This window comes from Bubalus bubalis, chromosome 5, assembly GCF_019923935.1.
Source record: "Bubalus bubalis isolate 160015118507 breed Murrah chromosome 5, NDDB_SH_1, whole genome shotgun sequence".
NCBI lineage: Eukaryota > Metazoa > Chordata > Mammalia > Artiodactyla > Bovidae > Bubalus > Bubalus bubalis.
This window is the reverse complement of record NC_059161.1, coordinates 37675972-37699512: the sequence shown is the minus strand read 5'-3', so window position 1 is coordinate 37699512 and position 23541 is coordinate 37675972. Positions and strand designations below refer to the sequence as shown.

The 23541-nt window shown below is 42.3% G+C and overlaps 1 protein-coding gene and 1 pseudogene across 5 annotated transcripts in view; one reads left to right on the top strand and one right to left on the bottom strand.

Moving 5' to 3' along the window:
- KIF1B (kinesin family member 1B) overlaps positions 1-10403 on the bottom strand; it is a 152281-nt gene extending 141878 nt beyond the window's left edge. For 2 of the 5 annotated variants that reach the window (XM_045165718.1, XM_045165719.1), the window contains exon 1: positions 10125-10402. The gene's annotated coding sequence lies outside the window, so the exon portion shown is untranslated. Of the gene's footprint in view, positions 1-10124 lie in introns of all 5 variants that reach the window. The other 3 variants (XM_045165717.1, XM_045165720.1, XM_045165721.1) reach the window with 3 other exon arrangements.
- Positions 3152-3625, top strand: LOC102409606 (annotated as a pseudogene).
- Positions 10404-23541: the final 13138 nt, after the last annotated feature.

Here is a 23541-nt window from a genome sequence, read left to right as displayed (position 1 = left end):
CCCAGCATTTCATTCAACTTGACACACCCAAACCTCAAGTCACTTTCCACCTCCCCCAGGTCTTTTCTATTTCTTTTAGTGTCCTCACCATTCTCCTGTTCCCACAGGCCAAAGAGCTTGCTTCCCCTATCCATCTAATCAATGCCAAGTTACATGGCTTTCACCTATAAAATCTCTCTCATCACCATCATACCACCGCTTTTACACCTTCAATACATCTCACCCAAGACTATTAACTGTCCTAAGCCCTTTTTCTCCTTCTTCCTCCTATCCCCACCACACTACACTCTACTGCCATTTTCATCTACTCCATCCACACTATGCAAAGCTGTCAGTGTTATACTCCTGAAGCACAAGTTTCTTCACTTAAAAATCCTCCAAGTTTCTCCACTGCCTATCAAGGAACGACTGAACTCCCCACACTGGCATTCAATGTGTTCTGTAACATAAACCACCTATTTTTACAAGCCCACAAAACACTGCCTTCCATCCACATTCCTTAACAACCACCCACGAGAGGGTTTTCTGAGAGCATCTCGTTTTTCTGCGCCTGTGCCTTTGCTCCAAAGCTCCTTTTACCCAGTGTACTCTTCCACCTCCCCTGTTCTTCTCAAAACCCAATTTTTCTTCCAGGACCTTCTCATATGCTACCTATTTTTAAAGCCGTCATGGATTCTCCAATTCTTGCAAACCAAAGGCAAATGTTTCTCCACTTAATACTTCTCAACTCATTAACCTTATCTAGAGCAGAATAAGCTGTTTTGTAGCAATAAAGAAAAACAGCTTAAAGTTCCTTGAGGGCAAGACAGAATTTTAGTCATGTTTCTAATCCCATATATCACATGGTCTTGAATAGAGGAGTCAAAATATTTTGGTTGAGTGGGTGTGCCACAGTCTATGGGGTCGCAAAGAGTTGGACACGACTTAGTGACTGAACAACTGTGTATCAACAAACTGATGTTGGAATGGTATCAATAAAAAAGCAAGCTGTTTCAAAATAAAGATGGACAGATGAAAAAGAAAAAGGATAAAATTAATTTCATACTCCTCCCTAATTAAAATAGCTTAACAGTCATTCTTCTTTGGAAGTGATATGTACGTTTTAAAATTACTTTCCCCAAACAACCTGAACCTAAACACATTTTTTTTTTCTGATTTAACTGTCCTGTTGTAAAATTGCAACTATCTTCACAAGTAAGTTAACATTTTATACAGTAAAATAAGAAACTACAGTTAAGAGGGCTATAGCAAGTGTTACTTTGTTACTTTCCTACATACAAAGAGTATCTCTTTTATAATGGATGTCCATCAAAGAATTAGTTTCAAAACCTCCTGATTCTTTAAAAAAATTACCAATTATGTAAATCTGAAATCAAGTTTAAATTTCAGTGAGAAATAACAATTACAGAATATTTTTAAGAAGTTATAGGAAAACAATAAAAATTAAAATACATTTTCCAAGTTTTAAAGAGCCAAAGGCAGGTAGGAAAGGCAACCATACATACTCTAAATCTCTTAATAGCCTCAGTTCTAGACTGTTCCTCTGACCAGTTTTCCTTCCTTATGACATATGATTAGAAGCATTATAAAGTGGAATGGAGCAAAAATTCCAGAAGCATTCACTAACAATAGAGGGATAATAAAACATTTAGATCTAATTCATTTGAATTTTTCTGAATTTTTGCCCCATTGCTTAAATCTTGTGCAATTCTCTCGTGCCCTCAGAAGCACTCTGGATTATTGGGAGCCTAAGACAAATTCTCAAACTGACTTTTCAGCAAAATGAACAAACAAGAATGAAATAATCTTAGTTTTTTGGTTGGCTGGGTTTTGTAATAACCCCCCCCCTTTTTTTTTTTTACAGAAAACAGCCAGGATTATATTCCTTAAACAGAGGTCAATTCATGTCATTCCCTCTTCTTAAAAGCCTTCAGTTAGTTCCCAAGGCCTCAGAAAACAACCTAAAAATTGATAGGCCTCCACAATCCAACCTCTTTCTCCAGTCTCAGTTTTCACTGTCCAACTTGAAACCTTCTTCACCAAGATCCTTAGCACACCGAACATGTAATGCTTAGAAGCTCAATCTCCCTTCCAACCTATTACAAGTCCATATCTTTTGAGGACAAGGTCAAGGCCACCATGAGGCAGGAAGCATTAAGTCATATCTTCCTTAACATCCCCCTTTCTAAGCTTAAAGTCATACCTTCTATCTCATTGTTCCCTAAAAATGTTGTGTTGATTCCTCATTTTTCTACTTATTTCTTTCTGCCCTGTGTTGCAGTCAGCAGTTAACTCGCGTACATTGCTACTTTGTTCAGTATGTTTTTCACAACTAAAAATAGATTTAACCAAGAAATGCAATCTTTTAAATTCAACATTTATACAATGTGCTATATTCCCACAAATTTAGAATATTAACAAGCAATCTATTTAAAAGATAACATTTTCTACTGAATACATTTTAAAGAATAAATTAGGGAATTCCCTGGCAGTCCAGTGATTAGGGCGCTTTCACTACCGAGAAACCCAGGTTCAATCCCTGGTCAGGGAACTGAGTGACACAGCCAAAAAAAAAAAAAAAAAAAAAGAATGATAACAAAGAATAAGTGGATACCCCCAAAATAAGTATCTGCAGCTAATGAGCCTATTTTGGGAAGGTGTGAAAATTTCCTTGTTATTATGGAAGTTGTGCCTTCTTGGTTGAATACTTTCCGTGAGGACCAAGCAGGCTTTAGTATCCAATACTCCGAGTCACTGAACAAGCCTATACTGATAAAATGGCCCCCAAAATGTAAGAATTCATTTTTGTGTGTATATGTATTTTGTGTATGCATGTATATCTATTCTTGGTCTTTGACTCTATGGATAAAAATCAGCCATGAGTCAGGCTGCAAAAGCTCAAAATGGATCATATGTTAGGAAAGCTTCTTTCTGCATTCTAACCCAATGACAAGAATCAGACTGCACAGGAAGAGTTTCCTGACAGATCAGATTTTCAGTTTCAAATGAGATTAAACTAGCTCAATTAGGCTACCCAACTGTTTTAACCATTTATGAAAATAAATCAAAACAATTTTTAGATTAGACATGTGTCTTCTTGTCACTGCAATTAAGAAATCAAGAACCTGTTTCCGGTGGCAGAGTCTGGAGAAGACGCGCAGAAATGGCACCTAGCAAGGGGAAGGAAAAGAAGGAAGAACAGGTCATCAGCCTCGGCTGAAGGAGAAAATATATATTTGGTGCGTGCCACATCTTTGCATCCTTCAACAACACTTTTGTGCACGTCACCGATCTTTCTGGCAAGTAAACCATCTGCCATGTAACTAGTGGGATGAAGGTGAAGGCTGACTGAGATGAGTCCTCTCCATATGCTGCCATGTTGGCTGCCCAGGATGTAGCCCAGAGATGCAAGGAGCTGGGCATCACTGCCCTCCATATCAAACTCCGGGCCACAGGAGGAAATAGGACCAAGACTCCTGGACCAGGGGCCCAGTCAGCGCTCAAAGCCCTCGCCCGCTCAGGGATGAAGATTGGGCAGATTGAGGATGTCACCCCCATCCCTTCCGACAGCACCCGCAGGAAGGGGGGTCACCGTGGTCGCCGTCTGTGAACAGGACTCCTCAAATTATTGCTTTCTGTTAATACATTGCTTTGATGTTAAAAAAAAAAAAAAGAAGAAGAAGAAGAAGAAATCAAGAACCTTCCTTTTTACTGGTGACATGATTTGATTCTCATAATCCAAGAGGTCCATCCAGAAACAACAGCTTCTATGGCCTATGGCTTAAAATAAACTATTCTAAATTAAAGTTTTTCATTATTTTCTTATTTTTCACTGTTCGGATGGCTAACACTAAACTCTATCTAGTAAGTTAATTCAATCTAATAACTAAAACCACATCCTATAATTTTTATTTTACAGATCCACTGGGAACTCACCCAAAACCCAATATTCCACTTAAATTCTATTGTCAAAGTGGATGACAACAGCTACGCCTGGTAACTGTCCAGGTTAAAATGAACTCAGCTTGGCTATGATGTAGAAATGGAAGTTTCAATCAGAGGTTAATTCAAATTTGGTATGAGTCAAGGTTCTCTCTGAAATCTGCCTGTGACCACACCTTTGCAGCTACCTGCCTGGTAAGTAGCTCCTTAGCTGGGCAAGAATGCAGGTCAGACTTCTCCATGTGGCAACAATGTGTCAGTCTTGCCACATGATAAACCACTACCCAAAGTTTAATAGGTATGTTTTCAATGAGATGACAACACAAAATACAAGTATTCCAGGTTCTCACCAGAGTTATTAAATAATGAGTGTTCTGCTGGGATACTCAGACTTATCTTTACATAAAGTTATATACCCGAACCACATTAGTCACAGAAAAGACTTAAGTTATATTTTAATGTTGTATACTCAGTGTGGAAAGCAGGTGGATTACTTTTTTAAAATAGGTCTTTGAAGAACACTTCTTCCTTTTACTTAAAAGATCTGTTGAAAACACTTAGTATGTATATCTTTGCATCAGGATGTCTGTAACGCTTTCCTCTTAAAATTTCTTTAGAATTCATTACCAGGAAAAAAGATGCTCCTGACAAACCATTACCTTTCTTTTACCAGAATGAAAATTGTATAATTTCCTTTTCCCTTTTTGTCTGACTTTCAAAAGTTTCAAGACTAAATTACAATAACATATCATACACTTTATATATATGGCAACCCACTCCAGTATTCTTGCCTGGAGAATTCCACACACAGAGAAGCCTGCCAGGCTACAGTCCATGGGGCTGCAAAGAGTCGGACACAACTGAGCGTGCGTGCACACACAAACTGCTGTAATTTGTGTATTTACTTTTTCCTCCTGTCATATAGATTTTTGTTTCTTCTCCATATTTAACAGCCTCATCATATCTACAGTATTGTGGTAAGCTGCTCAAAACCTTTTTCAAAGCAGTAAGTGATATAAATTACAACTAAATAAAACTTTCCTGTAATGCCTAATCTGTTATTTGACACTGAAAATGTTATGTAGTCAAAATTCTAGTTCTTAAAAACAAATAAAGTAAGTCTTTAAAAATTACACAAAAATTTGTGTTGAATAAATGATAGGCATGTGAGTGGCCAGAAAAGCACAAGGCCCGGAAGACTGAAACCACCCCCACAGAACAGAAGCAGACAAAGGAGGGAGTGAAGTGAGCAGTACTTCCAGCCCTGCACAGGCGTGAAACGTGCCCCCTGCTATCATAACAAAGGGCTGGAAATCAGCGCGCCGGCAGTGTTGGTGAAGTGGGGGATCAGGGAAGCCAGTCTGCGGTGGGCTGGGGAGTAATGAGGAGGCAAGAACTGGAAATGCAAGTACCCTCACTGCTTCCAGAACCTATGAGGGCAGAGAGATGGCCAGAAGGGAACAGGAATGGAGAATGCTTCCCCTCCCCATCCCATTTCATTAATACAAAAGTCTTCTATGTTTCTATCCTTGATTCAACAGCTATTCATGGGATGCCTACAACGTGACAGGCAGTTGCAGGAGTCTGGGATAAATCAGTGAACAAAACAGACAAACATCTTTGCCATGGAGAAGTTTTCATTCTAGTAGGGCAGTGAAAGTCTCTCAGTCATGTCTGACTCCTTGCAGCCCCATGGACTATACAGTTCATGGAATTCTCCAGGCCAGAATACTGCAGTGGGTAGCCATTCCCTTCTTCAGGGGATCTTCCCAAACCTGGAGATGGAACCCAGGTCTCCCACATTGCAGGTGGATTCTTTACCAGTTGAGCCTCAAGGGAAGCCCTAGTAGGGCAGAGGGGACATTAAAATAGGTTACACAGAATATGAGGTGATATAAGTGCTATGAGGGAGGAAAATTACAGCAAAGTTGGGGGGATCAGGAGTGTGGTGGGAAGGGGTGCCAAGCAGATGCATGAATGAGGTCAGGAGAGATTTGCTGAGGTAGTGAGGTTTAAGTTTAAGCAAAGACCTGAAGCAGATGAAGGAATTAGCCAAGCAGATTTCAGGGGAAGTGTTTCAAGTAGCACAAAGAGTCAGAGCAAAGGCCCTAACGTAGGACTGTGTCTGCTGTTTTCAAGGGGAAAACTGAGGGGAAACAGCAAAAGAGGGAAAGGGAAGTAGCCAATACAGCAAGTCCCAAACGAAAAGAAGGCAATGATACCCAAAACACAAGCCCAGGGGTGAGCGGAAGTCGAGAGAGTAACCTTTCCCTTGAGACTGCCTCACTGTGCGGCAGTAAGCAGGCCTAACTAAAATGATCAAGATTTTAGAAAAGCCACTGTGGAAAGCGGGAGAGGGGACTGAGCAGAAATGCTCTGACGGACACCAGAGACAGCTTCAGGGGAGACCCGAGCCCAGACACCCGACGAGGCACTGACGCGCAGCACTGTGTGAGGGGTCTCCACGACACTGTTAAAAAGGGAGGCTACGGATGATGGGAATAACTCAAGACTGGCATGAGAAGAAATAAACGCTGCAAGTACTACTAAGAAAATGGCCGAGGCAACGCACCTGGAAATGACAGTGGAGAAAAAGCAGATGAAGAAGTACAATCTGAAAGGGGCTAACAGGACCAGAGACCTGAGGCAGGAGAACACATAGCAAGAGACTAACGTGAGAGCTCTAAGTTACCAGAGTTTAAGACCTGAAGGTGATGACGTGTTAGAAGATACGGCCACAATATGAGTTATGGAACAGAATGAACCTTACCTTTGAGCTGAAGTTAAGGAATTCTACAGTTAAGAGTAGTTACAAAGGAAGTTCAGCCTAGTGGACACTAACCACTTCTAGTGACCTTGGGGGAATCATTTAGCCTCTGTCTCAGTTTCACCTATAAAATGGGGATAACAGTATGTATTTTATATGGCTGTTATAAAGATTGAGTGAGTGAATGTAACGTGGTTAGAAAAGAGCCTGGCACACAGAAAGAGCTCAATACAAGTAAGCTATCCTGTCACTATTGTTGTGATGGTGGTTGTTTATACAGTTATGGACATCTGCCAGAATGATGTCAGAAATTCAGATGGAATGAAGAACTAAGACACACACCAATGTCTTCAAACACAGCAATGGTAGAGGACAGTGTAATTGAATGATACACTTTGGCATAAACAATTGATATTAAATGTAAAAAATATTCTAAAATCAGCCATTTACAATCTTGTGAGTTATAACAAATATACAAACCACTACAAAACAAAAACACCGACTGAGTATTAGATAATACATATTACACTGCAACACAGAAAGGGAAGAGGCTCTGACTGAAAATCACAGAAACCGCCATGGCAAGGGTAGTGCTACACTAAGCCATATGTACTAAAACGGAAAGGTGCTGGAGTTAACCTGATCTCACCACATCCACAGACACGGGGTAAAGCATAAGTTCCTGGAGTAAAGAACTACATCTCTACACACTCAACACGGAATGAATGTTGTCAAAGTGAGCATAAACGAATTACTGGGCCAGTCATCAAAAAATCCAAGTCAAAAGTCCAAAGCATCCTTTGCAGGTTTTTCCTGTCACAGCCGCATCTGCTTCATTTACCTTCTACTAGATGAAAAAGTTCTAAATGTGTATTTATCCACATGCTTTCATGAACTCCAGAAATTCACCAGTATCTGCTTGAGCAACACCACCTTTTAAAGAGAACAACATGAAGTAGATATGCTATACCTTTCACTTTAGAGCCTTGTGAAATTATATCACATGGGTTCAAAACCAAAGGGCTATCTTACTCCTGAGAAAGACCTGGTGTGCTCAGAGCCCTGGGAAGCGCTTATAAACAAAGCAGGGGCCCTTTGTTGTCCTTCACTCTGTACCCGGGACAAGACCATAGCAGGAAGTGAGCTTGAAAGCTCTGGCCTTGGAGAGCCTCTGTTGGCACTTCTCTTGGCAGTTTATTCCCAGCACAAATTCAAAGTGGGAAAAAGAAAAGAGAGAAAAAAGGAAAACTGCATTCGTCTCTGGTCTTGAAAAGGAAAAGTCTGCTCAGAAGTTGTACCTGATTGGATAAACTTTGGAAAAACAATCATCAGAGTGGAGCTGCACAAAATCTTGCCTCCCAGACTCCCATTCCGGTCTGACTTTACCACGTGCTGAGACTACATTTAACCACCATTCTTCAGATCTTGCTTACTAATAAAATAAATGTAAAAACTTACATCTCAGAAATATTTCTTAATTGGGGCATGGAATTTAAAAACAAGACATTCTGTATTTCTCTCATTATTAATAAGATGCAAAAAACACTAGTTTCTGTTGAAGTCATTTTTTAAAAATTTCAACCAAGTTTCAAAAGCAAAGCTTAATGATAAAAAATAAAGTGTTAAGACTATTCTTAGAAAACCTTATCTGAAAATGTTTAAGTAGTTCCACTTAAGTCACAGGAATGTACTCAGTAAGAAAGGGAGTCTGGATGACAGCAACAGCACAGAAAAGGTGGGCACGCCATTCTCCAGGCCTGTCCACACCTAGAAGGTGGGAAAAGACAGATTCACGGGCTCACGCTAAATGCAGTTGCTGCTCCTATCCAGATCTTTTTCTTACAACACTAACATGTGTGCACTCTTCATATTCCATCCTTAAGTGGTACCTTACCCATTTCACTTGCCTCATAATCCAACAGCCATACCAAGTTAATTAGAAAGCATCACCTCACTTCTTAGAGAACACAAGCTAAGATTTTACTATGACTAAGCTAAGCTGACAAAACGCCAGCCTTTAAATAAAATATCCACCATGATATAACCTCTTAAGAGCTATTTGAATCCAGCCACTACACTTTCAGGGGGCTGGGAAAGACCCATTTAAGACACAAAGCAATATGTTCAGTATCTCCACAACAGCTGCCTAGAACAGTAAAGAGATATGTGAGCAAGGGATCTGTTGACAATCTAATTTCAGCCGCCTCGAGATTCCACAAACATGACAACCTGCGTCCTCAAAAATACTGCTGCAATCCTCTCCCATCATTAGACTATTCCAGTTGACTTCACCTCTGCATATTGAGCTACTTTGAAAATCTATCCATCCGGCGACGCAATATACTATTGATAATTCCAGGCCTCCACCCTGGTAAATTGGCCTTAGCAATCCTCAGATCTGCCTTTGTACGAGTAAGGCATCACCATCCCTCTGTGTCCATAGCCCTGATCATAGACGATGAACACAGAAATGCATCATTTCACCCCAAAGAGAATGCAATCTTGAAGGCACTTTGCCTTGGATGCTCAATTAGCGATTCCCCAAGGAGGGGGAAAAAAGTGATTTCGAAGTTCCATTCTGGTTTTAGGGCCCGGAATGTTTTGTGTTGCATGAACAATAACTAGCTCGCTGGAGTAGCCTCCCAACCCCCACAACTTGGCTTCGGTGTGGCCAGTCACCCTGAAAGCTACCAGGGCTGCCACTCGGTGCCTTCCAGCAACGGGACTTGGCTCCTAAAGGATTTGTCAGATCATCCTCCCAATATGGCTGCCAGAGTAATCCCAGGCTGCCGACCGCCGAGACCACACCAGCCCCCGCCACGGATGGCCAGCATCCAGCGAGCCCCCTCCCTTCCCACCGCGCTTCTCTCCAGTCCTTGCGACAGCGGCTCCCCCCTCCCACGCGATGCCCGCGCCTGCCTTCATCTGGCAAAAGGGCACAACCACATTCCTAGACGAAGCCTCGATGCCAACCCTAACGGAGGAGAGAGGATGGGGGTAAATGAGAAGGGTGGCTTCAGCACAGAGCAGAGAGAGCCGTAATGTGCGCAAAGAGCCCGGGTAACCGACGGGCAGCGGCGGCTCGGCTGACCGCCGGAGACAGCCGGAACCTGGCGGCTCAGGGGAGGCGGAGAGCTGGTGCGGGCCACTGCGGGGGACCCGGCAGGCCGCTGGACCCAAGCCCGGCGCTCGCTGCTGGCCCGGGGACGGTCCCCCACCCCCGAGACCGAGACTCCCCCACCCCGCCCCGCCCCACTCGGTGCCCCGCTGGGGCAGCGCCCTCAGTATTCGCGGCTCCGGCCCGGCCCGGAGCTTCCCCGGCTCGGACCCCGCCAGCCCCCGGCCTGGCCGCCCCTCCCCCCGGGCGGTCCCATTCTCAGGCTGGCGGCGCAGCGCCAACCGCCGCCCGCCTTACCTCAGCCGCGCTGCGGACAGACTGACAGGCGGGCGGGAGGGCCGGGTCAGCAAGGGCCGCGGCGCGCGGGGGCGCGGGGAACCCGGCACCGACGTTCCTTAGCGCGAGCAGCGGCCGCCGAGAGCCGCAGGGCGCCGCTCGGCAGCCCCATCACACAGCTGGCCAGCCCGGCATCAAGGGCCACGGAGGGCGGGAGTCCAGGAGACCCGGGCGCGGCGACCGGCGAAGAGCGGCTCAGCCCTGCGAAGGCACCTCCCAGGACCGCCGCCGTCAGACTGCTCAGCGTCAGTCCTCTCCAAGCTCCGCCTGCTGCCGGCGGCCTAGGACACCGCCCGAAGCCCGGCTGCCGTGCGTCACCTCGGTCCGCCTTGGCGCCCGCGACTGACGCAGGCAGCGACCAATCAGGGTGCAGAGCTCCGAGCGACCGGCCAATCGCAGGGGGAGTCGGTGAAGGGAGGCGGTGAGAGAGGCGGAGACGGCTGGGCGCCCCCTGGTGGCTCAGAAGCCGGAGCTAGTGTGTGGGGGTGCGGGGTAGGAGAAGGCGGCGCCCAAAGTCCCCTCCCGGGTGACCCCCGAAGGGCGTTAGTCGGCAGCAGCCAGCCGCGCTGGGCTAACTCGGTGATCCGCCTTGTAAGGGGACAAAGCAAGGCTAAGTGGGGCGGGGCGGGACTGTGGGGACCCGACGCCTGCGGAGGGGCAGAGACGAATGTGGGAAGCAGCCGAGTGGGGAGTCATTGTCTGTTTGGAAAACATCTCACCACGTTGAAGCCGCGGAACACTGCGCAGTCGGAGCTGAAACACGCAAAAGGATGAGTGTACTATCCCGCAGAAAGCTTGCCGGCCTATTCTTAGCGAGCCCGAGCACAACACCTCCCACACGCCACCTTGGGAAAAAAGGCGGAATGAGTAATGGAAAAGCATGACTTAGTGGGCATTCAACTTGTCTCCTTGGGAGACCGAGTAAGGGCCGTGAGTAAAGGAACAAAATGCTTTGTATCGCCCCGGAGTTAACCAACCGAGGTCCCCCTTGGGAGTTTCCCTTGAAGGAGGGTTATTGGAATTCAAAAACCCGGAGAACACACGCGCTCTGCTAGCGATTTTTAAAAATCAGGTTTAGATTCAAGTCAAAAGAAAAGTACACAACTGTTCACGTGAGGTACAATTAAGTACTTAACAAAATATTAATTCTACAGTAATATGGGTAATTATCATGCCAGGCATCACTATTTTACAAGGTTATGATATGCTTTTTGATTTGCTAGCAGAAATTTAAAGTAAAATTTGATTCCTCCCCCCCTGAATTCAATACAGAATTGGATGTTAAAAAGCCTCTGTATAAGTAGAGACATTAAAACATCAAAATTAAATTTCTACACTAAGGGTTTCAGAAGATTTGCACCACTGCTAAACTCCTCATACTCGCCATCCAGCCAACAGCTATTGAACCTTTCATACAGAATGTAAACTCCACCTGTCCACAGAATGATTTGACATAGATTACATTGAACCATACAAGCAATAGAACTATAGCATTAAAGTAGGAGTAAAGTTAATAATTTTTTTAAGTAATAAAGTCTGTATAGGGGAAAGGGCTGTCTGAAAAAGGGGAATGCATAGAAAGAAAAATAATATTTAAAAATAGAGTCAAGGGAATGTGCCACCACTGAGCACAAAACCCATCTGGTAGCTTCCTGAAGGCCATGACAAAAATAGAATTACAATGAGTTAATAAACAGAAGTTCATGGATTCATTAGTAGACACCAATCTTTTCCTTAAAAAAAAGAAAATCTCTTAAGTCAAAGATCTCTCTTGGTAAATGACACATTGTGCTTGAAAACGTGTGGGTTATTTTCAAATATCTTTTGATACTTCTAACATAATTCCACAGTGATAAGAGAATAGAAACTGTATGATTTCAACAGCTTTTTAGCCCATGAAATTTTTTCACCTTATATTACGTCCCTGGATATGTTCCAGCGTCTCCTGGTTTATAGTCTTTGGGAACTTGAGTAGAATATGTATCCTGCTGTTGTGTGAAACTTGTATAAATCTTAATTTTGTTGAATTGGTTCATAGTGCTTTCCAGACCTAGTATAGCCTTCTTTTCTATTTATTCTATTAATTTTTGAGAGTTTGATATTGAAACACCAACTAAAACTCTTAATTTATCTACTTAAAAAATAATCATAATATATATAGTGGAACTATATGTAACTTTGTTCTGTATTTTCCAAGTTTCCTATAAATGTGTTATACTTTCATAATTTAAAAAAAAAGCTCTTTGCATAAGTACTCAGGTAAGCACCATGGAGAGTTACAAAAACCTGGATGGTAGTATTGTTTGAGCTCTCAATGGAGTTCAAATTAAAAAGAATCTGAAACAGTGAAGGGAATGTAGTGGTAATCAGCCCTAGACAAATTAAGCAAAAGCACACAAAGAAGGGTCAATAGAGGTAGATAAGACTGTTCTAGGTTTTAAGACCAAAATAGCCTCCTCTACCTAAGCTTTTTGCCCCTCTGACAAATGAAAATCACTCTACAGAGACCTTCAGTTTCTCAGGTTACAGATTTTGTACAGAGTCACCCCTCAAAAGTCAGATAGTACTAGAAAATTAAATTTAGCCATGGCCCAATAGTTATCCCTAGAATACAAGGAAAGAACATCAAAAGAGTTATAAATGTTATGCACCGAGCCATGCTACCACAACTAATAAGGTGTCTAGATACAAGGTCAACATAAAAAAATCCAAAGTACTCCTTTTCATTAGGAAAGGCTAACTAGAAAATGTGATTTAAAATGCTTCTGTTAAAAATAGCAACAAAACTATTAACTATTTAAGGGTAAGTTGACAAAAGGTAAGCAAGACCCATATGGAAAAAAGTTACACAACTATATTTTTGAAACACATTCAATGAGATCAGGTGCATTCAGGGTAGTATGAAATTAGATGATGAAACATACTAAAGAAGATCTAAATAGATGGAGGTGTTCTTATTTGGGGGCAAGAAGAAAATATTAGCATGTCAGTTCTTTCCAAGTTAATCTATAAACTTAATGTCATTTCACTGAATATTTCAACAGGATTTTTTATGGAATTTAACAAAGTGATAGTAAAATTCATCTATGTCCATTTAAAAAAATTAATATTCTAGAACATATCCAAGAGTATCCATGACAATTTTGAAGAATGAGGTGTGGGGATTTGCCCATAAGTTAACAAGATTTTCTGTAACATCATACTAATTAGAATTCTATTGCATTGGCACAAGAATATACAAATACAGAAATGGAACAGAATAGAGTCCAGAAACAGATCACACACATATGGGAATATACCATATAACAGCACTGGCATTAAAAATCAGTGGAGAAATGATAAATTATAAATGATAATAAATGATGTGGGGTAATTGCTTAGTATGTGGTAAACCACTGGTAGGAGAAGGCAATGGCACCCCACTCCAGTACTCTTGCCTGGAAAATCCCATGGATGGGAGGAGCCTGGTAGGCTGCAGTCCATGGGGTCGCGAAGAGTCGGACACGACTGAGCGACTTCACTTTCACTTTTCACTTTCATGCATTGGAGAAGGAAATGGCAACCCACTCCGGTATTCTTGCCTGGAGAATCCCAGGGATGGGGGAACCTGGTGGGCTGCCGTCTACGGGGTCACAGAGTCAGATACGACTGAAGCAACTCAGCAGCAGCAGCAAACCACTGGTGGTCTAGTAGTTAAGAATCCACCTGCCACTGCATGGGACACAGGTTTGATCCCTGGTCCGGAAAGATTCCACATGCTTCAGAGCAACTAAACTTGAGCGCTACAACTACTAAACCTGTGCTCTAGAACCCATGAGCTGAAACATGCTCCTTACATCACACCATACAAAAAATAAATTTCACATGGATTGAAAGCCTAAATCAGAAAAACAAAGGTTTAAATGTTTTAGTAAGAAATATAAAATATTGTTATCACCTTGAAATAAAAAGAGAAAAAAAGTACTAATCACAAAGGCTGTGAATTTAACTATAATTTTAAAAAAAACACTTCTATATAACAAAAAATACCATAAAACAACAAACCTTAGATTGGAGAAATATATTTGTAACACATTTCACCAACGAAGCATTCAGAATATACAGAGAAATCAAATCAATTTACAATAATACAAATCAATGTGAAAATATAAATGTAGCAGGGAAAAAATGTGCAAATAGTGTGACAAAAAAAATTTTTTTTAAGGAACAAAACAGAAAATTCACAGAGGAAGGTATGAAAAGACATGTAACTTGCTGGAAATAAGATACCACATCCATCCAATTGCCAGAAATGAAAAGTGTAATGATACCAAGTAATGTCAGGGAGTAAAATGGTACAAATTTGTTAACAACCAGACAATTGGAAAATGAGCATAGCCTTCTAACCCAGCAATTCCTCTCTAGTATATCTCCTAGAGAAACTCGTGCGTAGGTAGCTAAAGAAACAGGTACAAGAATGGTGTTTGAGGGACTTTCCTGGTGGTTCAGTGATTAAGAATCCACCTGCCAGTGCAGGGGACACAGGACTGATCCGTGGTCCAGGAAGATTCCACATGCTTCAGGGCAACTAAACTCAAGTGCCACAACTACTAAGCCTGTGCCCTAGAACTCACGAGAAGCCAGAGCGCTACAACTAGAGAAAGCCCGGGCATAGCAACGAAGACCCAGTGCAGCCAAAAATAATACATTTTTGCAATATCGTTTGCACTAAGGAAAAGTGGAAATGTCTAACAGCAGGAGAATGGATTAATAAATTGTGATGTAGTGATAATTGTATCACTATATACGATGTACAGAGTATACACAAGGATACTATGCGGAAGTAAAAAAAGATCCAGAGTTACACTTAACAACACACCTACAGCAGTCAGGACCCTGTCAGGAAACAGAAACCATGATAGTTATTACAAACACAGGAGATTTAATAGAAGAAATGGTTATCCAGATGCTCCCAGGCTCAAAGAGAAAAAAAAAGGATAATATAAATCAGATACTAGAAACTGCAGGAAGGTACTACTCCCATAGCATTGGGAGGGAAAAAAATGAGGAGGGGTGTTACCAAAGCTAGGAGACTTAACGAGGGGCCAAGACTGGAGCTGGGGGAGAAGAAGGGAGGCTGCTGCAGCAGGAAAAAGCACAAGAAGAAAGGGCAGAAATAAAAGAAAAACTATGAATTCTCTACTCACCTCAATACCTCTTACCGGCAGAACCCAAAGGGAAACCAACTAGCAAAGGAGCTTGAGAAATACAGATTATAGAAGGGTAGGTACAGGGCTGAGAAACAGTAGGTAAATAGCACAATGGCTAATCTTAAAAACATAAAGTTGAGCAAAAAAAAGTGTGCCATATAATGTCATTTATACATACAGTTTGAAAACATCCAGAAAAACCCTATAGGACTATATTCATGGATAGTTGAAAATACATGTGAGAATGATAATTACCAAATTCAGAATATAGGTTATCCCAAGAGAGAGAAAAGAAGCAGGAAGCAGGACACAGGAAGCATCAGCTCTATCTGTAATATTTTACTTCTTAGGAAAAAAATGATCTCAGATGGGGATGTTGATAGAGTTAAATGGTGTCTATATGAGTGGGTACCATTAAGGTTAGTCTCTATTTTTTACTGCCTGTTGCAAAATATTTCATATGGATAGCAAGGGGAAAGGGGCAGGGTGGGATGAATTGGAAAATCGAGATGTTGTTGTTGTTTAGTCACTAAGTCATGTGACATTTTGCGACCCCCATGGACTGTAGCCCGCCAGCCTCCTCTGTCCTTGTGATTTCTCGGGCAAGAATACTGAAGTGGGTTGCTGTTTCCTTCTCCAGGGGATCTTCCCAACCCAGGGATCGAACCCATGTCTCTACATTGGCAGGTGGCTTCTTTACCGCTGAGCCACCAGGGTAGCCCTATATGTATACTACTATGTTTAAAATAGATAACTAGTGAGAACCTATTGTATGGCATAGGGAATTCTACTCGGTGCTCCGTGGTGACCAATACAGGAAGGAAATCCATAAAAGAGGGGATAGATGTATGCACATGTATGACTGATTCAGTTTGCTGTACAGTAGAAATTGACACAGCAGTGTAAAGAAAGTATACTCCAATTTAAAAAAAAGGCAGTATTTGTCTTAAGGCATCCCAGCTGTGGTCCCACCGGTAATTCTCTACAGACTGGGTCAGCAGCTGGATCAGAGGGACTGACTGGTCGCAGCTGGACCAAGCATGAAGGGCTGACTGGGCGAGAGACCATAAGCCATAATCCTCTTTCTGACCTGGTTTTAAGATGCACTGATCCCACAGCCTGCAATGTAAAAGGTCACCTCATCTTAGCTAAACAGTTGGCCTTCCTGACTGAGTCTATATTCACTCAAAACTTGCACATGGCACCACTTGCACTGCCAAAAATCTAGGAAGAGCCCATTTTCATTTCTGGGAGGATTCAGACTGCAGTTCTTGGCAGAATTATCCAAGTCCACAAAGAGAATTATTTTCTGGTTATTTTAACCAATATCAGGTAACATATGTACTTAAGTCTTAGATCGTGTTGCAATTGAAAAATAGAAACTGCTTATATTTTTGGACTTAGGAGATTGCTGTGTTGAAGCAGAAAAGACCTTTGTTTTTATATAAACTCCTTTTAACTGTTAATCAGCCAACAACATCTACCTGATATAAGTATGTGTAACTATGGACAGAGATTCGTGACATTGTACAGGAGACAGGGATCAAGACCATCCCCATGGAAAAGAAATGCAAAAAAGCAAAATGGCTGGCTAAGGAGGCCTTACAAATAGCTGTGAAAAGAAGAGAAGCGAAAAGCAAAGGAGCAAAGGAAAGATATAAGCATCTGAATGCAGAGTTCCAAAGAATAGCAAGGAGAGATAAGAAAGCCTTCCTCAGCGATCAATGCAAAGAAATAGAGGAAAACAACAGAATGGGAAAGACTAGAGATCTCTTCAAGAAAATTAGAGATACCAAGGGAACATTTCATGCAAAGATGGGCTCGATAAAGGACAGAAATGGTATGGACCTAACAGAAGCAGAAGATATTAAGAAGACATGGCAAGAATACACAGAAGACCTGTACAAAAAAGATCTTCATGACCCAGATAATCATGATGGTGTGAGATCACTCACCTAGAGCCAGACATCCTGGAATGTGAAGTCAAGTGGGCCTTAGAAAGCATCACTAGGAACAAAGCTAGTGGAGGTGATGGCATTCCAGTGGAGCTATTTCAAATCCTGAAAGATGATGCTGCGAAAGTCCTGCACTCAGTATGCCAGCAAATTTGGAAAACTCAGCAGTGGCCACAGGACTGGAAAAGGTCAGTTTTCATTCCAATCCCAAAGAAAGGTAATGCCAAAGAATGCTCAAACTACCGCACAATTGCACTCATCTCACACACTAGTAAAGTAATGCTCAAAATTCTCCAAGCCAGGCTTCAGCAATATGTGAACCGTGAACTTCCAGATGTTCAAGCTGGTTTTCAAAAAGGCAGAGGAACCAGAGATCAAATTGCCAACATCTGCTGGATCATCAAAAAAGCAAGAGAGTTCCAAAAAAAACATCTATTTCTGCTTTATTGACTATGCCACAGCCTTTGACTGTGTGGATCACAATAAACTGTGGAAAATTCTGAAAGAGATGGGAATACCAGACCACCTGACATGCCTCTTGAGAAACCTATATGCAGGTCAGGAAGCAACAGTTAGAACTGGACATGGATCAACAGACTGGTTCCAGATAGGAAAGACAGTACATCAAGGCTGTATGTTGTCACCCTGCTTATTTAACTTATATGCAGAGTACATCATGAGAAACACTGGGCTGGAAGAAGCACAAGCTGGAATCAAGATTGCTGGGACAAATATCAATAACCTCAGATATGCAGATGACACCACCCTTATGGCAGAAAGTAAAGAGGAACTCAAAAGCCTCTTGATGAAAGTGAAAGAGGAGAGTGAAAAAGTTGGCTTAAAGCTCAACATTCAGAAAACAAAGATCATGGCATCTGGTCCCATCACTTCATGGCAAATAAATGGGGAAACCGTGGAATCAGTGTCAGACTTTATTTTTGGGGGCTCCAAAGTCACTGCAGATGGTGATTACAGCCATGAAATTGAAAGACACTTACTCCTTGGAAGGAAAGTTATGACCAACCTAGATAGCATATTCAAAAGCAGAGACATTACTTTGCCGACAAAGGTCCATCTAGTCAAGGCTATAGTTTTTCCAGTGGTCATGTATGGATGTGAGAGTTGGACTGTGAAGAAAGCTGAGTGCCAAAGAATTGATGCTTTTGAACTGTGGTGTTGGAGAAGACTCTTGAGAGTCCCTTGGACTGCAAGGAGATCCAACCAGTCCATCCTAAAGGAGATCAGTCCTGGGTGTTCATTGGAAGGACTGATGCTGAAGCTGAAACTCCAATACTTTGGCCACCTCATGCGAAGAGTTGACTCATTGGAAAAGACCCTGATGCTGGGAGGGATTGGGGGCAGGAGGAGAAGGGGACGACAGAGGATGAGATGGCTGGATGGCATCACCAACTCGATGGACGTGAGTTTGAGTGAACTCCGGGAGTTGGTGATGGACAGGGAGGCCTGGTGTGCTGCGATTCATGGGGTTGCAAAGAGTCGGACACTACTGAGTGACTGAACTGAACTGACTGATACTCTTTTTGCAATCCCATGGACTGTAGCTTACCAGGCTCCTCTGTCCATGGACTTTTCCAGGCAAGAGTACTCGAGTGGCTTGCCATTTCCTTCTCCAGGGGATCTTCCCAACCTAGGATTACCACATTAATGATCCTTCCACAGGTTACGACTTTAACTTCCTCTAGATCGTCAAGTTCGACCATCTTCTCAGTGCTCCCCCAGGGCCATGGGTCGGCCCCAGCGGGGCTGATCTGAGGGCCTCACTAAACCATCCAATCGATAGTAGCAACAGGCATATTAAACACTGTATTAAATAACAAAAATATAGAGCTCAAGTTAAATCAATAAGTGCTCTGCTTTTTTTCATAGATAGAATGAAGTTGGGTTCAACTTATTAATATTCACATACAGTGACACCACCTATGCTGAAGTTATGTGGAATCAGAGAAACAGAACAGGAAGATATTTTAGAACTGGTTAGTTCACCACATCAGGAAACCAATGAGCACAGCAAGACTTCTAGTTTGCTGAGGACTTAATTTTTTGTTGTTATTGTTGATAGCTTCAACTACTGAGAATCCAGAAGGAAGGAAAAGAAAACCAACAAATATAGATGTTATAAAACTAAAAATATCTTACCTACTAGAAAGTTCCTCAGGCCTGCATTCAGTGTCTCTTTACATATGTTGTACCACTAATTCTAACAAGCTCGACTGCCTGACTTTTTACTTAGCTAATGAAATTGGTGGGAACAGATTGGAAATGGGAGATTGCAATGCTAGAAGTGAAGCTTATTACGACAAGGATTAAAATTTTGAAAAGCATATGTAAGATCTCAAAAAAACCTGGCAGTCTGATAACATTTGGATCCAAATGATTTTTATCTATCTCCAAAAACCAAACTAATACAAAAACTGAATTCTGCTATTGTCTAGAGCTGTCAAAATCATACTACAGCATATAAACACCATTCTAGAAAAGTAATTTCAAAAACATGATGAGTAGGGCCCCAAAAGTGACACATTTTCTAAAGATGTTAAAGTCAATAGCAAAATTATTTGGTGTGATTTCCCCGCTTTTTCTCCAATGATCAGTTCATTTAAATATGAAATGAATATCAGTTTAACAAGTAATATATACAACACATTGCAGGTTAGCACCAATGCTGAGATCACCCCGGCCCTGAGGGTCACACAGTAAATACCAAACAATCCATGAGGAAGTAACATATCAAGAATCAAGCACAAATAATTTTGTCAAAACTAAAAAAATGGGAAATTTTATTTAAAATTTTTTTTAATTGGAGTATAATTGCTTTACAATGTTGTGTTAGTTTCTAATGCACAACAGTGTGTATCAGCTATATGAACACATATGTCCCCTCTCTCTTTAGTCTCTCTCCCCCCTCCTCCATCTCAGGGAAATTTTAATTTAGTATGTTCTCTTTGTTCCCAGTGATTAGTGCAAGATTTTGTTTTAATCAGCTGTTGGCTCTTCACAAAAACAGTCAGCTATAATCAGTGTGTCTGGCTTTTTCCTGGTCCTGACTGGGGATCCATCATTTCAGCCAAATAAGAATCCTCTGCATAGATTCCCCATCTTCTGAATTGCAGTTTACGTATCATTTTTCTGTAACAAGCAGTTTTACTAATTAGGCACAACCTTGTATCAATTAACTTTGGTCTTAAAGCCATGATTAAAGAAACCAAATTGTTGTTTCTGGAAATTGCTGTGCCAGGGACAGATGGCCCCAGAACACATGGGAAGAAGATGGAGCCTGAAACTGGCTCCCTACAGCTTCAGAGAGAGTCGGGCTGCTAGGAGGGATGCTAGGACACAGGATTGGGGACGATCCAGGCATAACAGAGCTGGGAGCGCAATGCAGGGGAATGGGGCTCAGCAGAGTCATGATACATCAGACAATCCCTCCTCTCCATCATTCCCAATCCGCAGGCCAAGGACACTTTCCTGAAGGCAGAGCTTGCCGTATAGCTCCAGCTCTTAGCACCTCCTGGGAACTGCACCTCGTTAGGGGCTTCTCTGGTGGCTCAGACAGTAAACAATATTCCGGCAATGAGGGAGACGTGGGTTCAATCCCTGAGTCGGGAAGATCCCCGGAGAAGGGAATGGCTACCCACTCCAGTATTCTTGCCTGGAGAATCACCTGGACAGAGGAGCCTGGCTGGCTACAGTCCAGGGAGTCACAAAGAGTCGGACATAACTGAGCGACTAACACTTTTACTTCACCCTTGTTTAGCATACAGCCACTTGAGATGAACAAATAATTCAAACAGAAAGAAAGCATCTACAGGAAAGAGGAGCAGGGATGGGCAGAGAGCACCTGGCCTTTACAATAGAAATGTTTGTATTCTGTCACTTGCTGCATGTCCTTGAGCACATAACCCTTGGTTTCCTCATTTTTATTTTTCTTTAATTTTATTTTTTAACTTTAAAATATTGTATTGTTTTGCCATATATCAACATGAATCTGCCACAGGTATACACGTGTTCCCCATCCTGAACCCTCCTCCCTCCTTCCTCCCCTTACCATCCCTCTGGGTCGTCCCAGTGCACCAGCCCCAAGCATCCAGTATCATGCATTGAACCTGGACTGGCAACTCATTTCATATATGATATTATACATGTTTCAATGCCATTCTCCCAAATCATCCCACCCTCTCCCTCTCCCACAGAGTCCAAAAAGAAAAACACCAATACAGTATACTAACGCATATATATGGAATTTAGAAAGATGGTAACAATAACCTTGTATACGAGACAGCAAAAGAGACACTGATGTATAGAACAGTCTTTTGGACTCTGTGGGAGAGGTTTCCTCATCTTTAAAATGGGAGTAAAAGACTTCCCTGGTGGCCCAGTGAATAGGAATCTACCTGCCAATGCAGGGGGACACAGGTTTGATCCCTGGTCTGGGAAGATTCCACATGCTGAGAAACAACTAAGCCCATGCTCTACAACTACTGAGCCTATGTGCCAAAACTACTTGAAGCCCATGCACCTCGAGTCTGTGCTCCGAAATAAGAGAAGCCACTGCAATAAGAAGCCCACTCACTGCAAGGAAGAGTAGCTCCCACTTGCCACAACTAGAGAAAGCCCGAGTGCAGCAATGAAGACCCAGGGCAACCAAAACATAAAGAAAAAGAAAATGGAAGTAAAGATAATACCCAGTTTACTTTTTACATTGTGTGAATCAAGTTGGAATGTGAATGTAGGGAATTTCCTGGCAGTCCAGTCATTAAGACTTTTACTGCTGAGGGCCAAGTTTCAATCGCTAGTCAGGGGACTAAGATTCCTCAGGCTGAGTGGAGCGGCCAAAAACAAGCCTGAGTGTAAGGCACTATGTCCCATGTGCTGTCATAGTAATAATAACAAAGCCATAGTCCCATCAAGTCAAAAACAAGCTCAATGAATTTTTCTTATTTCTCTCTATTAGTGATCTTGCTCCTCCTTTCCTTTGTTTTCCTATCTCCTGATTATAGAGTCACAGTATCAAAAAGGTTATAAAGAAATACATCTGTTTCATCCTAGCTGTGGTATCCTGAGCAAGTCAATATCTCTAGACTTTATTTTTTGATGATTAAGGCGATTAGAGTAGGTGAGTTCTAAAGAACATTCAAGTTCTAATGTCTTGGATTTCTGTACTTACTGGGTTTTTTTTTTCCTTCCTCTCCAGACACAAAGAACTTCAACAGATGATGCTGACAGTGATGATAACAGCTGGTTTTTTTGCCAGCACTGCACGGCACGCGGGATCTCAGTGGGTTCTTAACCACTGGACCACCAGGGAGGGAATGTTTACGATTGATATTTCTTGTGCCTTTACTATAAACCAAGAACTATATTAAGCACTCCACATTAATTATTTCGTTTGATCTTCACAACAGTCTATAAAATAGGTACTTTTACTGTTGCAAATTCCCATTTGAGGAAACTCAGAGAGGTTGTGGAGGCTGGAATGTTGTGTCCCAACTATTTGTTCATTGTCTAGTCACTAAGTCTTGTCCAACTCTTTGCGACCCCATAGACTGCAGCACACCAGGCTTCCCTGTCCTTCACTATCTCCTGGAGTTTGCATCCCAAGTATGCCTCATCCCAATCCCTGGAAACTGTACTACCTTATATGGAAACAGGGTCCTTGTAGGTGTAAATTTAGGATTTTGAGATGAGAAGATGATAAAAAATGGGCCCTAGATGCAATCTTGTGTATCCTTATAAGAGAGAGACAGACAGAAATTTGACAACACATACAAAAGCAGGGGGACTTCCCTGGTGGTCCAGTGATTAAGAATCCACTGCAGGGGGCACAGGTTCAATCCCTGGTTGGGGAACTAGTATCCCACCTGCTTTGAGAGCATGACAAAAAAAATACATACACACACACATATACAAAAATGGGGAAGGCTGTGCGACCATGGAGGCAGAGACTGGAATGATGAAACCACAAGCCAAGAGAGCAGCCTTCTGAAACCAGAAGAGGCAAGAGCCTCCAAAAGGAGCATGGCCTGGCCAAGGCTTTGATTTTTCAGCCAATGATACTGATTTGGGACTTCTGGCCTCCAGAAATATGAGATCATAAAATTTTATTATTCTAAGTTACCCAGTTCATGGTAATTTGTTATAGCGGCCACAGAAAACTCATATAGAGATTAAGTAATTTATTCATGGTCACAGTTAATAAGTGGTGGTCGAGTTAGG